Source organism: Corvus moneduloides, chromosome 10, assembly GCF_009650955.1.
Source record: "Corvus moneduloides isolate bCorMon1 chromosome 10, bCorMon1.pri, whole genome shotgun sequence".
NCBI classification, from domain to species: Eukaryota; Metazoa; Chordata; class Aves; order Passeriformes; family Corvidae; genus Corvus; species Corvus moneduloides.
In genome coordinates, this window is record NC_045485.1 from 25,340,332 (window position 1) to 25,356,866 (window position 16,535).

The 16,535-nt window shown below is 42.4% G+C and overlaps 1 long non-coding RNA gene across 1 annotated transcript; it reads right to left on the reverse strand.

Annotated features, from left to right (window-relative positions):
• Positions 1-703: 703 nt before the first annotated feature.
• LOC116448871 lies at positions 704-14,566 on the reverse strand. Its single transcript, XR_004242134.1, has 2 exons — positions 14,481-14,566; positions 704-1,451 (listed from the first exon to the last, which is right to left on the reverse strand). It is a non-coding gene; the product is annotated as an uncharacterized LOC116448871 (long non-coding RNA).
• Positions 14,567-16,535: the final 1,969 nt, after the last annotated feature.

Below are 16,535 nucleotides of genomic sequence, written 5' to 3' on the forward strand. Positions count from 1 at the left end.
AGCAGCTTAGATATATTTAGATAATCCAAACACCTATTTAAAGATCTGATCCATTAATAGCAGTATTTGTGATCTCACGAACTTCTGAGCTGTTCCCTCTGGGCGGGATGGGATTCTTAACCCTGCTGAACAGGGACAAAATGCAGGTGTAAGAACATATTTGTGGAAAAATGCAGATTGAGGTCACCAGAACTATTTATATCTAATTCACAGGATTGTCTCATCTGAGGGGGGAAAAGTTTTGAGCAGACATCAAAGGGCAATTCTTTTGTTTCAGCATTTCAAAGGAGAATTGTTGCTATTTTTTACTTCCCATGTTTCATTTCAAAGTACTCCTTTCTTAAAGAGTAAAACATGAAGAGGTTTTTAAGATTTTTGTTTTGTTACAGGAGCTAATGAAAATAGTTTAGACTGACAGAAAACAAGCCAGGAGCTGTCTCAGGCATTTTGGGCTCACCTGGCAAAGCAAGCAGCACTTAAGGATTCATTTCAGAACTTCCCAAGCCAATTGAAATTATAAAATACGAAATATAATGTGAAAATATGAAAACTATAAAATATTATAAAATACAGCACATCACTTGGTAAGTAAAACACACTTAGATGGTCATAAATCATTATAATATATGTGAGCCCAGGCCTCAAGTTATATTTTTAATAAAGTTTTGGGTTAATTTTCTTATTTCATCATTTCTTTCTTATATTTTCTTAATTTTCTTTCTGTTTGTGGAGTTAATATCAAATAAGTGACCAGGAATCCATGCAAACACCTGCTGGCTTATGCTGACACTTCAGTTTCTGGTATCAGGCATGCATATTAAAATTATATCTATATTATACTTCAATATTTATTATGCACCTTCTATTTTATATACTCGTGTTAAACATTATAATACATATTTGCTATGCATGTTTATTTGTATATAACTACAGACACCTCACACCAACATCTTTAGAGAAAAGCACTGAAGTGTGGAGAGTAAATCGGCATTTTTGAAGTTCCTGCTCACTTCTCTGCCATGGCCACAGAGATGGAGGTGGCACAGTTTGGGAGATGAAATGGGGTTTTTTCTTTCTTTTGGAGATCTTTTCTCTTTTTAAGATTCCCTGACCTATTTGCTCAGGAATTTGCTGTTTGCTGGGAAGGAGCTGCCTGCCTGTCTGGCTCAAACAAAGCCAGCTTGATCACAGCTGCTGTTCCCAGGCAGACAGCTCACAAGGAACATCATTCCTGAACACCTTCCTTGGAGGTAAAACCCCAGCACTCTCTGCTTTTAAGCCACACACCACAAAGCCAAGAATATTTGGGAATTCTGCTCCTGTGCTCAGCTGCCCCAGCCCTGGGGCTCAGCACGGGAAGGACGTGGAGCTGCTGGAGCAAATTCAGAGGAGGCACCGGGATGATCCGAGGGATGGAGCAAATTCCAGGGTGGTAGGAATGCTTTGCAAACCTAAAATGAAATAAAAATCGAGTTTATTGAGTGCACTCCAGAAGAAAAATTAAGGAACAGCCTCAAAGACTGTAAGAGTCACTCTCGTATGTGAATTAGACCCTAAATAAGGAACTGGGTTTCTACAGCAGGACAAAGCCCCAAACCAAACTTGAGGTATGGAGAGTTCCTTAAAGCTCACTGGGAGAAGCAGCACTTCAAACCTAACAGAAAGGAAATAAAACCAAATTTCTCTGTTGTGTTTACACGGAGGAGGAGAAACAGGCCAGCAGGAGACCGCTCCTTTAGGATGAGGCTTCAGGAAGCCACCAGCTTCCCCAGTCAATCCTGCAAGAGCTCACAATCCCAATTCCATCCCAGAATCTTCCCACTGTGATGCTACTCTGATTCAATTTCTTGAGTCACAGGGACAGGTTTCTCTGAGGATCTCACAAAGACCATTTTTTAATTGCTGTGGGACCATGTTATGCAGATGACAGAGCTGAAAGCCAAAAAATCAGGAATCAAAGAGGCTGAATTGTACAGAGTGTAGTGTGCATGCACATACATGTGTGTATATGGAATATCACACTTCAGCTCTCTCCCAAATGCTGAGAGAACCAAAATAATTACAGTTCACCACTTTAATTAAAAGACTCCCTGTTTGCTTCTTTTCAATCCTTTTTTAACTGTTGAGGGAAAAGTGGAGCATCTGATGTAGTCAAATCTTAGATTTAGGCAGTTCTGGAAATTTCAAGAATATATTTGACTTCGTGCTTTTTATGTTTTCTGTAACTTTCTCCAAGACTGGTAAGGAAAATCTGGCCCATGGGATTGCACAGAAACCATTTCCTGAAGGCTCCTGCTCCGCTGGCCGGGCAGTAAATCCCACTCCTGCAGAACTACAAGGAATTTTTCCTTTTCCAAGACCCACCCAGGAAAGCCAGTTGAATTTTTTTACTTCAAAAACTCAGCCCACTCAACCTTTGAACTTCTCTCAGAGATGCAGGGTGATGCCACAACTCATCCAGAAGCCTATTTGGATTTAGGAAATGAATTTTCTTGGGCTGTCCTCAAATCCAGGCCATCCACATTAGGCTTATGGGGTATCTGCTCAGGGGAAAGCACACAATTCTATTTACCACACAGGTTATTCCTCTTGCAAAGCAAAAGGAGAGAGAAACAAACAGAAACTGTCTGAAAGAAAGGTCTTTATAGCCACAGTCACCTGCAACATATTCCTACAATTTAAAAAAAAAAAAGGGAACCGGGAGATTTCCTGTCAGGATTCACTGCTGCCAGGGGCTGTCACCAGTTCCAATGGAATCATGCCACATGCAAAGGAAATGTAGGGAAAGAGCATTTGGGAGGCATTACCAGTCATGTTAAATACACTAAAAGCTGAGTTTCAAAGGCCTGGAGGTCCCTGAGGAGATTTTTAAAGAACTGGACCCCACTTTGTCCGGGGCCCGGCCTAAGCCCCACACCTTTAGGATTCCTACCACATCATTCGTTTATTATCCAGTGGGAAATGGCCTCCAGTTGTGCCAGGAGAGGTTCAGGTTGGATATTAGGAAAGATTTCTTCCCTGAAGGAGTGACCAAGCACTGGGACAGGCTGCCCAGGGCAGGGCTGGAGTCACCACCCTGAGGGTGCCCAAAAATGAGTGAAAGTGGCACTTTGGGATATGTTTTAGTGGGCAGGGTGGGATTCAGTTGAAAGTTGGACTGGATCATCTCAGAGGTCTTTTCCAACCTTGACAACTCCATGGTTCTTTCCCATTTAAATTAAGAACAGTGAAATAACCTCAGTGACACGTTTAGGGATCCCCACATCCCACATGGACTGAGTGTCCTCAGGGAACGTCAGCACAGCTCTGGAGTGCTGTGCAGAGCCAGCCAAAACAAAATAGGAAAGAAGTCCTGGATTTTACTTACTTTGAAACAAACCAAGCCTTGCAACATCTCAAATGTTATCAGAGAAGTGTAAGGACTGGGGCTTGGGACTGAAGCTTTTGACAGCACAGATTTATTTGCAAATTCAAACAACCCTATTGGTTTTTTTCCCATTTAAATTTGTTGTTTCCCTATTGGTTCCTAACAGAGACATCTCCCCTTAAACAAAAAGAGAAAATATGCATAAATATCACATTTGAAAAATGTAATAAAAACCCATTTGCCACCTTTCCCCCCCAAAGCAGCAAACCATTTGCACAGCAATGCCCAGGCCATGCTTCTCCTCCCCACAGGCTCTGATGCTACAGAAACACAAAAACCAGGCTAAAAATCAGTCCCTACTTCCATGACATCCCCTGATTTCAGCTGAGAGCAATTTCCCTGAGGTGGATTTCCCCAGCTGGGAATACTCAGCACCAGTTCTCCTCATTGTCCTGGACATTTCTCCCCCTAAACCATTCCTTTCCTCTGAGGACAGGAGTAAATAGCACAATTTGTTCCCACAGAAGACTGGCTGCTCCTGAAATGTGAAGAAGCTCGTGGCAAATGGGCAGAACGTTAGGAATAAATAAGAAAAACAGGGCAGCAAAAATGAATCTCCCACAATGACTTTTCTCATTCCTTTAAAATGGGAAATGGCCTTTGCTGGGCTCACAGGAATCCAGACACAGCAGATTTGCAAGTTGCAGGGGAAAATAATGGGTTATCTGCTGTTCGAAATAAAAACTGGAAAGCAAAATGTAAAGACAGAGGCTCCCACAAACAGGCAGCAATTTAAGGAAATTGTATCAGCCAGGGGACAAGAGATGTTTGCTATAGCCATTTAAACAATAAATTGCTTTAAATTTGTAAGTGAACCAATGAAACACTAAATTTCACCCCATTTTTTCAGAAAGCTGCTGCTGCACCCCAGCAGGCATTAAATAATACACATTGTGCTTGATTTTACAAAACAGTTTAATCTCAGTGCCACTTTGTGTCTGAAACTCCATCTGCCCAGAGATTCACCTTTGCCAGGTGATATTTCGTGCTCTCCCCCTGCCTACAGAAGAGTTTTCCCTCTGCAGATTAATCTGAGGCTCTTCAGATGCTCAGGAGAGTTAAATGAAAGTGGTAAGTCATGACTTTGAGCTGAGTCTCTCTTGCTGCTCCTCAAATTTCCAGAAGATTCTGTGCAAGTGAGGTGACAAAGCTGCCCCAGCCAGATTTCAGTGGGAATTCCCTGAGCAAAAGCAGAAGAGATCTCACTGGTCTGAATTCCTTGTGAATTTTCAGACCACACAGTGACCTAGGACAGCTTTTCCCAGAAGAATTTCATCCTTGCTGGGACGACACAAAGAGGAGTTTCCATCACCACAGCAACCACCAGAGAGAAGATGAATTAAACAAACAAAACTTGGGTTGGAAACACTTTCTGAAGTATTTCAGGATTTCAGCCTTTAGGAGGTGGCTCGGATAGGAACACAAATCTCTGACCTAAGTGAATGCCTTATCCAAAAGGGTCTTTAATTCTGGTTTTTCCTATCTTTTCAGGCCAGAGAGGAATTTCAAGAAACTTTCACAACCAAATATGTCCAAAGAAGGTCGCTCAGAACTGTTTTATTTCAGTAACAAAAGTCCATGAGTTTGTTGAATAATTTCTTATTTGTTCTCCTCAACATTTCACTTCCTAATCAGCATTTTCATTCCCAGCCTGACAAGCTGATTGATTGTTTTTGTTATCTGTCTCAGAGCTTCATCACTGAATTTTGAAGTGAACTTATAGGGTGAATAAATTCAAAAGATGAAGTGGTTGAAATTAGAAATGTTCAGATTTAGGACCACATTACAAAACTTCACCTTCTTCTGTAACTTTAAACCATTGCAGAGGTGCTGAAGTGCCAGGACTTGTATTTTGTAGAGCACGGCAAGGCCCAAGTGGCATTAAACAGAACCTATTTGAATTTCCAAAGCATTTCACACCCACATTAAATGCCTGAGCAACTCTGCTCCTTCCTGTTATCTCCAAGAAGAGTTAAACTGAGATTTTTTTTGGCGTAAGAGGCAGAAACAAGTGACTGGAAACATGGTTCTGTGTTGGTGAGGGTGAGTCCCCACCCCTCTGGAGATGGAAGGTGATATGGCAGAAGTCAGCAACTGCTTCTGTCTGGATCCCCTTGAGCACAGACACATCCAGGAATTCACTCCATAAACTTAGGGGATGATCCAGTTAACTTTTCTGGTTAAGTGCATGCCTGGCACCAGCTCCAGAAAATCTTTGCCATGGGAAAAGGAATGTCCCATCACCACTGCAGCTTTCCAAAGTGCTCTGAGATGGAGCCTTGTCACTAACAGAGTTTTGCAATCCTCCAGCACGACAACACCCAAGATTTTCTTACCTCTGCATATGAAAATGTTGCTTTTCCAGAGTTTTATAGACAATAAAATGTTGGGACCAGCACTGGTGATCCACGGGTGATCTATGATCAGGTGAAGGCACAGAGCAATAAACAGGTGGTTCACTTACAGTCAGAAACCTGGACAGCAGCACCTCAAGGAAACCCTCAGAGAAATCTGGGAAGAGATGGAGCAGGAATGATGGCAAACACTGGCTCTCTAAACGAGAATAAATTCAGTTTTCGAGATGCTGTGGGCAGAGCAAGACAGGATCCAATCAGCCTACCAAAAATACTTAATTTACCTCTCTGCCAAGCATTAAAACTGGTGAGAAGAGAGCAAAAGCAGCTCTGCAATGGGATCATGGCAGAAGATGTGGGGTGAGGCTGGAAGAGGCTGAAGCTCGAATGGGCCATTTCCACACCAAAAACCCCAGTGAAGCAGAGTTTGGTGGTGGTTCAGCTCGGTTGAGTCACTGAAGCCATCCAGAGATGGCTTTAAGCATCTAATTTTACCAGCCCAACACACCAAAATTTCCCACAAAACCACCAGGAAATGCTGGTGTCACACTCAGCCTTGGGGCTGGGCTCTCTCCCCCCTCCAAAGCCAGAGGTGCTGCTATTCTGGTATCAATTCCTGTTAGTCCCATACAGATGTTAGCACCAAAACGTTACCAGAATCATTATGTTATAAAGAAACAGCTAAAATACCTCTGGCCAGAGAAGGAGGAAATCAGGTTGTTGGAACAAGGCAGAACCCCTTTCATATGAGAGCGCTTTTCCACCAAACAAAAAGCACTGAACAGAGGCTGTGTCAGACAAATGCAAGATGAGCTAAACTTCACAACAGATTTCTCCCTGCAAAAATAAAATCTCTGTCCACACAGAATGTCTGTAGTGTTTCACATTAACTCAGAGCACTCAGATCTAACAAACGTGGCAAGCTCAGAAATAGGTGCCTGTAAACTCTAATCTCCTTTCCAGAGTTCTGTTTTTATTAGCAGGCTGTGGCTTCCCAAGCTGTGTAGCCAAACAGGAATGGATTTTATCCAGGACTTTTCCCCAGGAATGCATGCTGCAAATGCTTGAATTCAAATGTCAGGGAGGGAGAGGATTGCACCTGAGCAATAGTCAAAGGCTGGGACAATATGTCAGTGGAGATACTTCCTTAATGCCACTACAAAGCCTATGGAACTACCCACAGCTGAGAATCACCAAAAGCAGCTTTAATAAACTGAAAACTCTGTTAGAAGGTGTTCACGAAATGCATTAAATTTCTCTGTGAGTTACTCAGCAGAGTGAGGGAATCTGCTGTTGATGGAGTTGTTGAAAACAGCTATTTTGAAACCCCAGCCAACACTCAGGCTCCATGCAAAGCCTCTGCTACAGAGAATTTCTGTCTTGAGCATTAATTTTCATGCCTGAGAAGTAGTGTTGCATATTTTCTCCTCATTTAGCACACCTGAGAACAATGAACGCCGAAAAAGGAACTGGATGCTTTGTAAGTTCACCCGAGGTGATGAATACCTCAACTCCACTGCAACAATAGGACACGTCTGACCTGCACCCCTGAAAGGAGTGATGAGCAGACATGCACATCTTCCTTAATTACCTCTCCTTTTAATGTGGCAAAAAATGGGAGGCAACTTGAGGGAGAAGCACTCAGTCAGTCAAACCACAGAGCAGTGGAAAGGTCAGATCCTCACAGCCCAAACATCGTGAATTACAAGAAATATAAAGCATTAAAATTCCAAATGGCTGCTGACAGAGGCTTTAATGAGAATGCAAAAAGAGCCAGCAATCTGTCCTCATGACAAAAATTGTAATGAGAATGTTCTCCTCTAAGTCTCTTCAGTGAGGGAAAAGTGTTTCTGTGCCAGGACCGTGAAGGACTCAGCTCCTGTTTGCGCACTACACAGTTCAGGAAACTCACGTGACCGACTGATTTGTCCTTTCCCCATTCCAAAATAAATACTGAGAGGTCTGGCCTGGCTTCCACCTGCCCTCAGCCACCACTCCTGACTCCCACTGGGTTTGTAGAACATCCCAGTTCTGGGCAAGGAGCAATTGGAAAAGATGCAGGAACAATGACAAATGAGAGCTAAGCCAGCCTAGATCAATGGTAAGACTTGAACCCCCCATTAAATCACTGCTAGCGAGGCCAGCAGAGGGACATGGTGCTATTTTTCCTCTGGAACGCTCCAAAACCCCTTGGAAGAAGATCCCAGAGCTCAGCCTCAGCCCTTCCCAGGCACCAGAGATGGGCTGTGCAGGGAGCATGGCTCTGTTGGCTCGTTCCTGCTCCACTCACCACCCCAAAAGCACCCAAGTGACTCCTGCAGCCTCCATGAGCTCCAAGAAGTTCCAGAGTCCCAGCTGGCATTTCTGGACTTAACGACCCTTGTTAGAAATGTGCCTGGTGATTTCCATTCCATGTGAAAGGCGTTTCTGTGCTGATGTCCCTCAAACACGCTCAGGAGAGCAGCAGCTCCCGAGTGTGAAAGTGTCTCACTCTGCTCCTGGCTCCCCTACGGTGCCTTTCATCAAGGACTTAAGAGTAAGTTTGGCTTTTTCTAAGAACAAGAAAATAGATTTTTGGGGGCTTTTGGTTTGGATTTCTTTGTGGTTTTCTTTGGGGGGGGGGGGGTTTGTCCCTTTTGCTTTGGTTTTTCTTTGGTATTTTTAAAAATCGATCACAAACCATTACCAGCTTTCAGCAAGAGGCAGATCAAAAACATGCCTTGCTCCAAGGTGATTACACCTTTAATAACCACATCATTACCACCATGAGTGGATATAACAAGTCCCCCTTTCCATCTTTGAAAAATAATCAGGATATCGTGGTGTTCTACCACTGCACTCCCTCCTTTTTCCCCCTCTCCCCCTGCCTCCAGCCCCACAGGAAGCAATCATTTCTATGCAAATACTGGGTAATAGAAATGTAACTTCTCCATACCCTGCCTTTCCTTGGGGAAGCCAATCTGCCGGCTCTGGATACACAGAAAGCACTGAGCTGCAGAATTTATCTGATATTAATGGTTTCTGCTTCATTTACATATTCATGGCTCGCTTCCTGTGCACACTTTATTGTGGAGGAGCAGTCACCACCTCATTTCCAATATTCCCAGGAATAATGAGAGGTGACTGCTGCAAACCCTACCCCTGCAGGTTCAGCTCAGAAACCACTCAGAAAACCTCTTTTAAAGCTCCTGGCAGCTGGGAGGGAGGAACATTTAATGGCAAAGTGCCCCAAATTCCCTGTTCTCCATGGGCTGAAACCCTCAGTGACCATTTTGGGCTAAACCACGAGGAACTGGCCTGCTCACAGGTAGCACGAGGTCACTTTGCTTGTCCCCTCCTCCTCAGGAGTGGAAACACGGCAGGTATGGATAATTATGGACAGGGATGACCAGCAGAGAGGGTTTCTGTCATCTCCATCACTCTGCAAAGCATCTTGGCCCCTTGAGTAGGGAAAATCCTGCTGCTGAGGCAAATATCTCCCACCAGCAGGACAGGCTGCCAGGTTTAGGCCCAAAAGTCCTATTTTTTTCCTATTTTGTCCCTTTTTTTCATGATCCAAAAGGTCCCACTGGGGCTCTCGCCATGGGAAGGAAGAAGAGGCTCTGCCCAGCACCACACAAAGCCTTCAATGCTCCTCCTGAATGCACAAGCCAGGCTGGATTCATTTCAGCCCAGCTGCCAAAAATCTGTCTGTCTTCCTAAAAAAATTAAACTTCCTGGGAAAATGATAAACAGGGTGGAAATTTATTTATGAGAACCTTTGGATTAATACACAGGGTGCTGATCTCAGCACACTCTCCAGAGTGTCAGACTTAAAAACTGAGCTGTGCTTTGCAGCTTTTTCGTATCTCTGCCCAAATACCAGAAGCAAATAAATAAATAAACAGCCAGAACCCTCTGTGTAAGAACAAATGTCTCAATCATTACTCCCAGGGAGCTTCTACACATCCTACAGTCACACACGTGCCTTGATCTCCTCTCATTTTCAAAGGTCAGCAAGAAGCAGCTCCAAAAGTTTCAAGAGCTCCAAGAGAAGAAGTTCCAGGGGTTTTGTCTCTCTAAACACCACTGGCATTGCAAATCCTCTCACTGAAAAATTCTCTCCTGTGAGGGTGGGGAGGCCCTGGAATAGAATTCCCAGAGAAGCTGTGGGTGTCCCTGGATCCCTGGAATATCCAAGGCCAGGACGGGGCTTGGAGCAGCCTGGGACAGTGGAAGGTGTCCCTGCCCATGGCAGGGGTGGAATGGGATGAGCTTTAAGGTCCCTTCCAACCCAAACCATTCTGGGATTGTGGGATTCTGCGATCCAAGATAAAATACAGGTAGACAACAGAAACTTATGGCAGAGTCTGAGCACCAAGGGTGTACTAAAAGTAAAAGACATGGTGAATTGTTAAGCCAGCAATTAAAGAATAATATCCTTCACCTTTTAAAATAATGAATACACGTAGAAAAAAAATTTCTCTGTCTGAAAAATAACTTTTTCTTCCAGCAAGAACTGTCCAAAGGCATTTACACAGGAATTCCTGCTTCCTGTAGCTTCTATATGAAAACTGATAACTGCACTGAAGAAGTTAAAAAATGGCTCCTAAATTAACTCCTAAAGAGCTACCAAAATCTTCATATTAAATTTAGCAGATGTTTTTTTCTTTCTTTTCATCAAAGCCCTTGGTTGTACTTCACCTGAACTTGCTCATCTCTCTCATCTGCTCCGTGGGGAGTGAAATGAAACCCAACTCATTGTTTGGGGTTGATGCAGTGCCTCAGCCTCCCTCACCAGGCTCACATTGCCATTAATAACTCAGCCCTACCTCTAACAAAAGATCAAATTTTCAAAAGAGAAAACAAAGAAGTAAAAAAAAAGAAAAAAAAAATCAATGCAGAGGTGTCATTATCTGAGGAAACAAATAGGAAAAAAATCCCTTTTTGCAAATCAAGTAGAAATAAAGTGAAGCAATGCCTGAGTCAGCAGTTTGCAGCCAACCTCCCTCCTCCCTTAGCGGCTTCTGGCTCCACAGGTGTCTCCTGGTTTTTATTATTTCTGTCTTCACTGTTTGGTTTGGGTTCACTTTTTGTTCATTTTTGGTGCCTGATGTGCTAAGTCAGCAAATTCTCCCATCGACCTGGATCTGCCACTTGTCCTGCAGCTGGAGAACCTCAGCCCCTTTTTTTGGGAAGAGCTGTGACCCCTGCTTGGTGCTGCAGCTGGGCCCAGCCCCTCATTCTGGCTGGGAAGCACTGAGCCCTGCTCCAGCTGGGTTTGGAATGGCTGCCAGCGTACTCTGCTCACCTTGTGGGAATTCAGGAACATCAGCCTAATTAAAATTGTTGTTGTATTTGTTTTGCCAGGCTCTCCCTTTTATCTGCACCAGAGTGGTTTTGCCTCCTCACTTCAAGAAGCGTCTGTGGGTGGAAACAGTGAGTGATAGATTCAAATAATGAGGCTCTAAACGACTACAAAAGACTTTACATGGCTGTGAATCATCCATCTCCAGTGCTGCATTATTCAGAAATTAATGCAACCCTATAAATGAATAATGATTTAAATGTACTTTTAAAAATTGTTAATGCTCCAGCACTTTTTCCTTCTCTACATAATCAGAAAATTGATTATGACTACGACTAGACCTATGTTCTTAATTTAACTTATGTAATAGGGATGTAAAAAAGGCTTTGCAACAACAGTGGAAATGGAAAGATTTCCAGGAGACTGGAAATGGGTTTCTAACCTTCAGAATTCCCTAGCCAAACTCAGCTGATTTCAGGGGGAATTAACACCAAAAAAAGCCTCCTGGAAGGCTGTAGGATCTATAGAAAACTGAATTATTGCCAAGGCTGAGGAAAAAGATCCAAAATACATTGGAATATATGTCAAATAATAAGGATGAGGATCATAAGGATAATATGAGTCCAGAAGGTGTTTTGCTCATTATTTGTTTTCTCACATTACTCTTTCTTTTTTAAAAAGCAAGTTATTAGGAGAATCCTGAAGCCAAGAGATGTGTGAACAGTAGAAACAACACAAACTGATTCCCAAGTATTCGTCTGAGGATGATTCCTATGTATGAGGATGATTCCCATCAGCATTATCTGATGAAAAATAGAGGGTGAACACAACTCAGCGGGGTTTATAAAAGGATCTATTTTCCAGAGCAGCTGTGGCTGCCCCTGGATCCCTGGCAGTGCCCAAGGCCAGGCTGGACAGGGCTTGGAGCAGCCTGGGACAGTGGGAGGTGTCCCTGCCCATGGAAGATGGGTGGCACTTGAGGATTTTAAGGTGCCTTCCAAACCAAACCTTTCTGGGATTGTAAGATTTCACTTCTCACTCTGGGTTTTCATTTTCAGCAATAATGATTTCTCCATCTCTCTTTGAAACCACCTTAGTAAGAGACTCCAAACTGGTTGAGGCAGGGAGTTCACACACAAGCCACAGAGAACGGTTATTTATCCTTCACAAATCAAGGATGATGTGACATCTTTGGTCCTACCCTATTAATTCTATTAAAATCACCAGAATTATTCTGGTTTTAGGAGGGTGGAGGATGTGAAATTAGAACTGGGGCTGTGCATTTTTACTGAACCCTATCTGAGCAACACATCAGCTCTTCTTTAGACACGTTTCAAAATAGATATTATGCAAATTATTAAATGCTTTTCTCCTCAAGTCACACTGGGAATTTTTCAGGAGCAGACCAGAGATGAGAAATTGTTCTGTTCACACAAAAGCAAGTGATATATTACAACCCTCTCCACCAGACGACAGCTGAACAGGGTTTTCTCTTGTGCAACAATAAAATTATAATGGATCCGTTACTTAGTGTTCCACTGAAGGCAGACACTTCAAAGACTCTTCAGCCCCAGAAGATGGTTTCAATAAAGTCATCCCCCACCAGGAATAGTTTATATTCTGCAGGTCTCCATTAAATAATCATAAATTATTGATGCCATAAAGGACACGGACTGTGCTGAGGCTACAGCCACAGATGTCCCCTCATTAAAACCTTGTAAAAATCACTGCCACTCGAGCTGCAGGACTGAGTTTGTCTCAAAGCCTCAGTGAAATATTGCCACCGACCCAGCAAACCCCTGCTCCTCCCAGTTACTTGGGGTTTGATAAACTCCCCACTTCCATTCCCACTTCATCCTGCTGATAAACTGCGAGCTCCACATTTCTGCCCACACCTCATTTACCAGGCTGAAAACACTCCCTGTCTTAGTTCCTCCTTGATTGAAGGGCTGCAGGAACACTGGGAATGTGATCCCTCGAGATGGGAGCACCCATGCAATGAGAATAATTTCAGGAATAACCTGGCACTCACCCAGCCCTGCTGACTCTTCCAGTTCTGGACTGACAGGTCCTGCTCTGTGTCGTATTTAATCCTACAAGTGAGGTTTTGACACTATTCAGGCACACAAATAATGACCAAACCTGCTCCTTTCTCTATTAAATCCAAGAAATATTTCCAAGTCTTAAACTTGACTGCTTGTATTGAGTCAGACAAAACTTCTTAAGTTTAACTTAATCATGTCCAGATTAAATTTCTCAAAGGTGGTGAGGAAGAGAGGTTAAATTTTCAATTTTTTTATAGCTTTAAAGGCAGACAGATCTGTGACTCTTAAGTCTCCCCCCTTAGAAACTGAAAAATCTGGATCTTGAGATTTTCCCCCCATACAAGAAGGCAAATCTTGATCTCAATGATAAATATCAGCCAGCTAATGAAAAACAAGTGTCTCGCCTCAATATTGGAGAGGATCTTTGGTGTCTGCTCTCCCAGCTGAGACAGATAAACCAATACCACCAAACTCATGGTGCCTGCAATTTTCTAACTGATTCAGTTTCGATTGTTGTACCTTCTTTTCTCCCCACAATGTTTCTTTGTCTGGTTTTTTAATTATCAGCAGTAATTTCTGATTCTCCTGAGTGGGCTCATTCGTTAGGAAAATAGCAAATTCCTACCACGTACAGGAATTGTCTGGAGTTTAGTTCCAAAACCAAAATGGAAACTGATTCGATTCGCTTGGTATTCAGTATCAAGGAATTTGGTAAAAAAATCCTAAAATACTTCATATCTCCCAAATCCATGTGCATTTTGTGTCCTAAATTAAGTCAGTACACGAATTAAACTAGGGGATGTTCCATTTTACACAATTAACTTTAAAGAGTTGTATTTAAAACAGATCAAATCTTGCTCTCCTGAGTTTTCAGGATAAATGGGAATGTGGTTATTAATTTATAAACTCCCTCAGGAAGAGACATGAGCAATAAACAGCAGATCCAGCTCACTGAGTGCCTCCTGGACAGCCACACCAATGGAATGGAACTGTCCTGACCTTCCTCACTGAAAGCTGCCAACCTTAAAATAACTTTGTGTTCCTGGATTTTATGAATTCCAGGTCTTAGGTCTGCAGATCTGATCTCCAAAGGTGCAGGGAATGTTTTAGCTGAGCCCTGTACCATTAAACAGGGATTGCCACGAGTCATAAATTATTCTCTTTTCAATGCTCAAGACTGACAGAGGTGCCAACTTTTCAATTTAATTAGGGAAATTCTCTGTAAGAGACGTATTTTAGTCAAGTTCTGTTCTCTCGGCTTCACCTCAGGTTTCATCCTTTCCATCAGCCAAACAAATACTCTCAACTTGTTCTCTCAGAAATCATCTCACGTAGGTAAAACAAATTATTTCATGTTGCATACTTACATTTATCTTGAAAGGCGCCTTCAAATCCTTCTCTGGCTGGCTGGGACACCCATTGTTTTCCTGAGTTTCCTAAAGGAAAAACTTCCCAAAGCAGAGAAGTTAAAGGACATCAACCCCCATCCTCAGCCACTTCACCTTCCACCTCAATTCCCCAAATTCTGCCGCTACATTTCACTCACAGAATGAAATCATCTGTGGAAAAGCTGCTCCAAACAGGGGCAGAGAATTCCATAAGGGAGGAGGAACAAATAAATTCATTACATTGAGGGTTTAAAGCAATAAATCCTATAGATAATTTCTGTACTGATCACAGGTTTTGACATGAAACAGAAATTATCTTCTCATTGGAAGGATTCAGACATTAAACTTTGATTACTCCTTCTCTGCACTTTTCTCCAGCCACTGAGAAGTCCCTGGATCCTTATGCAAGTTACACTCTTAACTATGGATTTACTCCCATTGATTTGTAATAGTGTAACTGAGGAGAAATACATCAACTTGATGAAAATGACCTGTTTTTATTGACTTTGTCTGGAATGAATTTTCCTGCAGCTGAACAAAAAGCACATTTGTACAACCTGAACTCCTCCCGCAGTGCAGAATCAGAAGCAGCACAATGGACAAATAACTTTGAACTTAACAAGCTCTGTCTGTTCTAATCTCAGCCACAGCTGCTAAAATGATGTTTCCCAAATTATTTCTGCCTAGTTCCAATGTAGTTATTGCTGTTACAGCAATGTCCACGCCATACACAATAAAGTAAATTAGAACACTATTTAAAAATTATTAACCTTGCAGTTATGGTTACTCCTGGAGAGTGATCTTAGTGAGTTATGGAACAGGCAGGGCCTGGGATTCTTAAATTTGAGAAGTGGTGCTTGAGATTAGTTCCAAGAATTGAAAAAAATCAGAACCCTCCCACAAGTTTTTAACACAGGAAAATGTCATAATATATAATTGATAATCTAGAATTCTATGAAAGGCTGTAAAGAACTTAAGAACAAGCACACACAAATGCTATTGCTTTTCCTGTCTGTGTGAACTTACACATACTGATTTAATTTCCAGGAACTGGACTTATCCCTGAATTCCCCATTCCTTGGTTTTTCATAATTTTTTTTCTTTAACTGAGTAGCTTGAGTTTTCTAAAACTTAGTGAGTGGACATGACATTTAAATTATGATTTATTATATTCCTGAATGACACAAGCATTACTTCTACAAAGATTGAATGAAATGTTTGCCATGCTGAGTAAGAGTTTAGCCAGGTTATCAGTGCATTTTCTAGGACCTATAAATTTTGGTGAGATTCTTTTGTGACATTTACGTAATTCTGCACATTTTAAACACAATTAGCTGACTGATTTTGCACTCATGAGAAACCAATAAAAACAGGACCTTATAAAAATCCTTCTGTTGAAGAAATGAATGAAATTCCTCAGAATAAAGAATGTCCAACGCTGAGGCAGTGACCTGGAATAGGCTGGGTTGGAAGGGATCTTAAGGATCATCCAGTGCCACCCCTGCCATGGGCAGGGACACCTTCCACTATCCCAGGCTGCTCCAAGCTCCTTCCCTCCATGAAACAAACTGACATTAATTATTCTGATATTTTGGAGCTCAGGGGCCATCCAGACCCAAATCTGAGGGCTCCATAAAATCCAGGAACTTTCCCAGGGAATGCTGCACTGTGGGGAGCTCAGAGAAAAGAGGGGGCACCCACACTCGTCCCCTATTCATGAGCCAGGTGACCTCAAATCCTACTCTGCCATTTAAGCACAACTGTTTCCCAGAGGTTTATAAAACAATAGGTTTTGTAAAAATAAAAGTGTGGTTCTCTCACCCAAATCCTTGATCTGACTCCCACCAATTTTCTCTTAGTCGTAAATATTTTCTTGCTAACTCTGTTATCCTTTTGGCAGATTGCAAGATTGCTCTGTGACTGTTTCTTTTTATTCTCCCAGGCCTATGAATTATCCTGAAGAGCCTCCTCTTTATTTCACTTTTTTTTTGATCTTCTTTATTTTATGGGATCAGGGTTTATCAAGCTCATAAC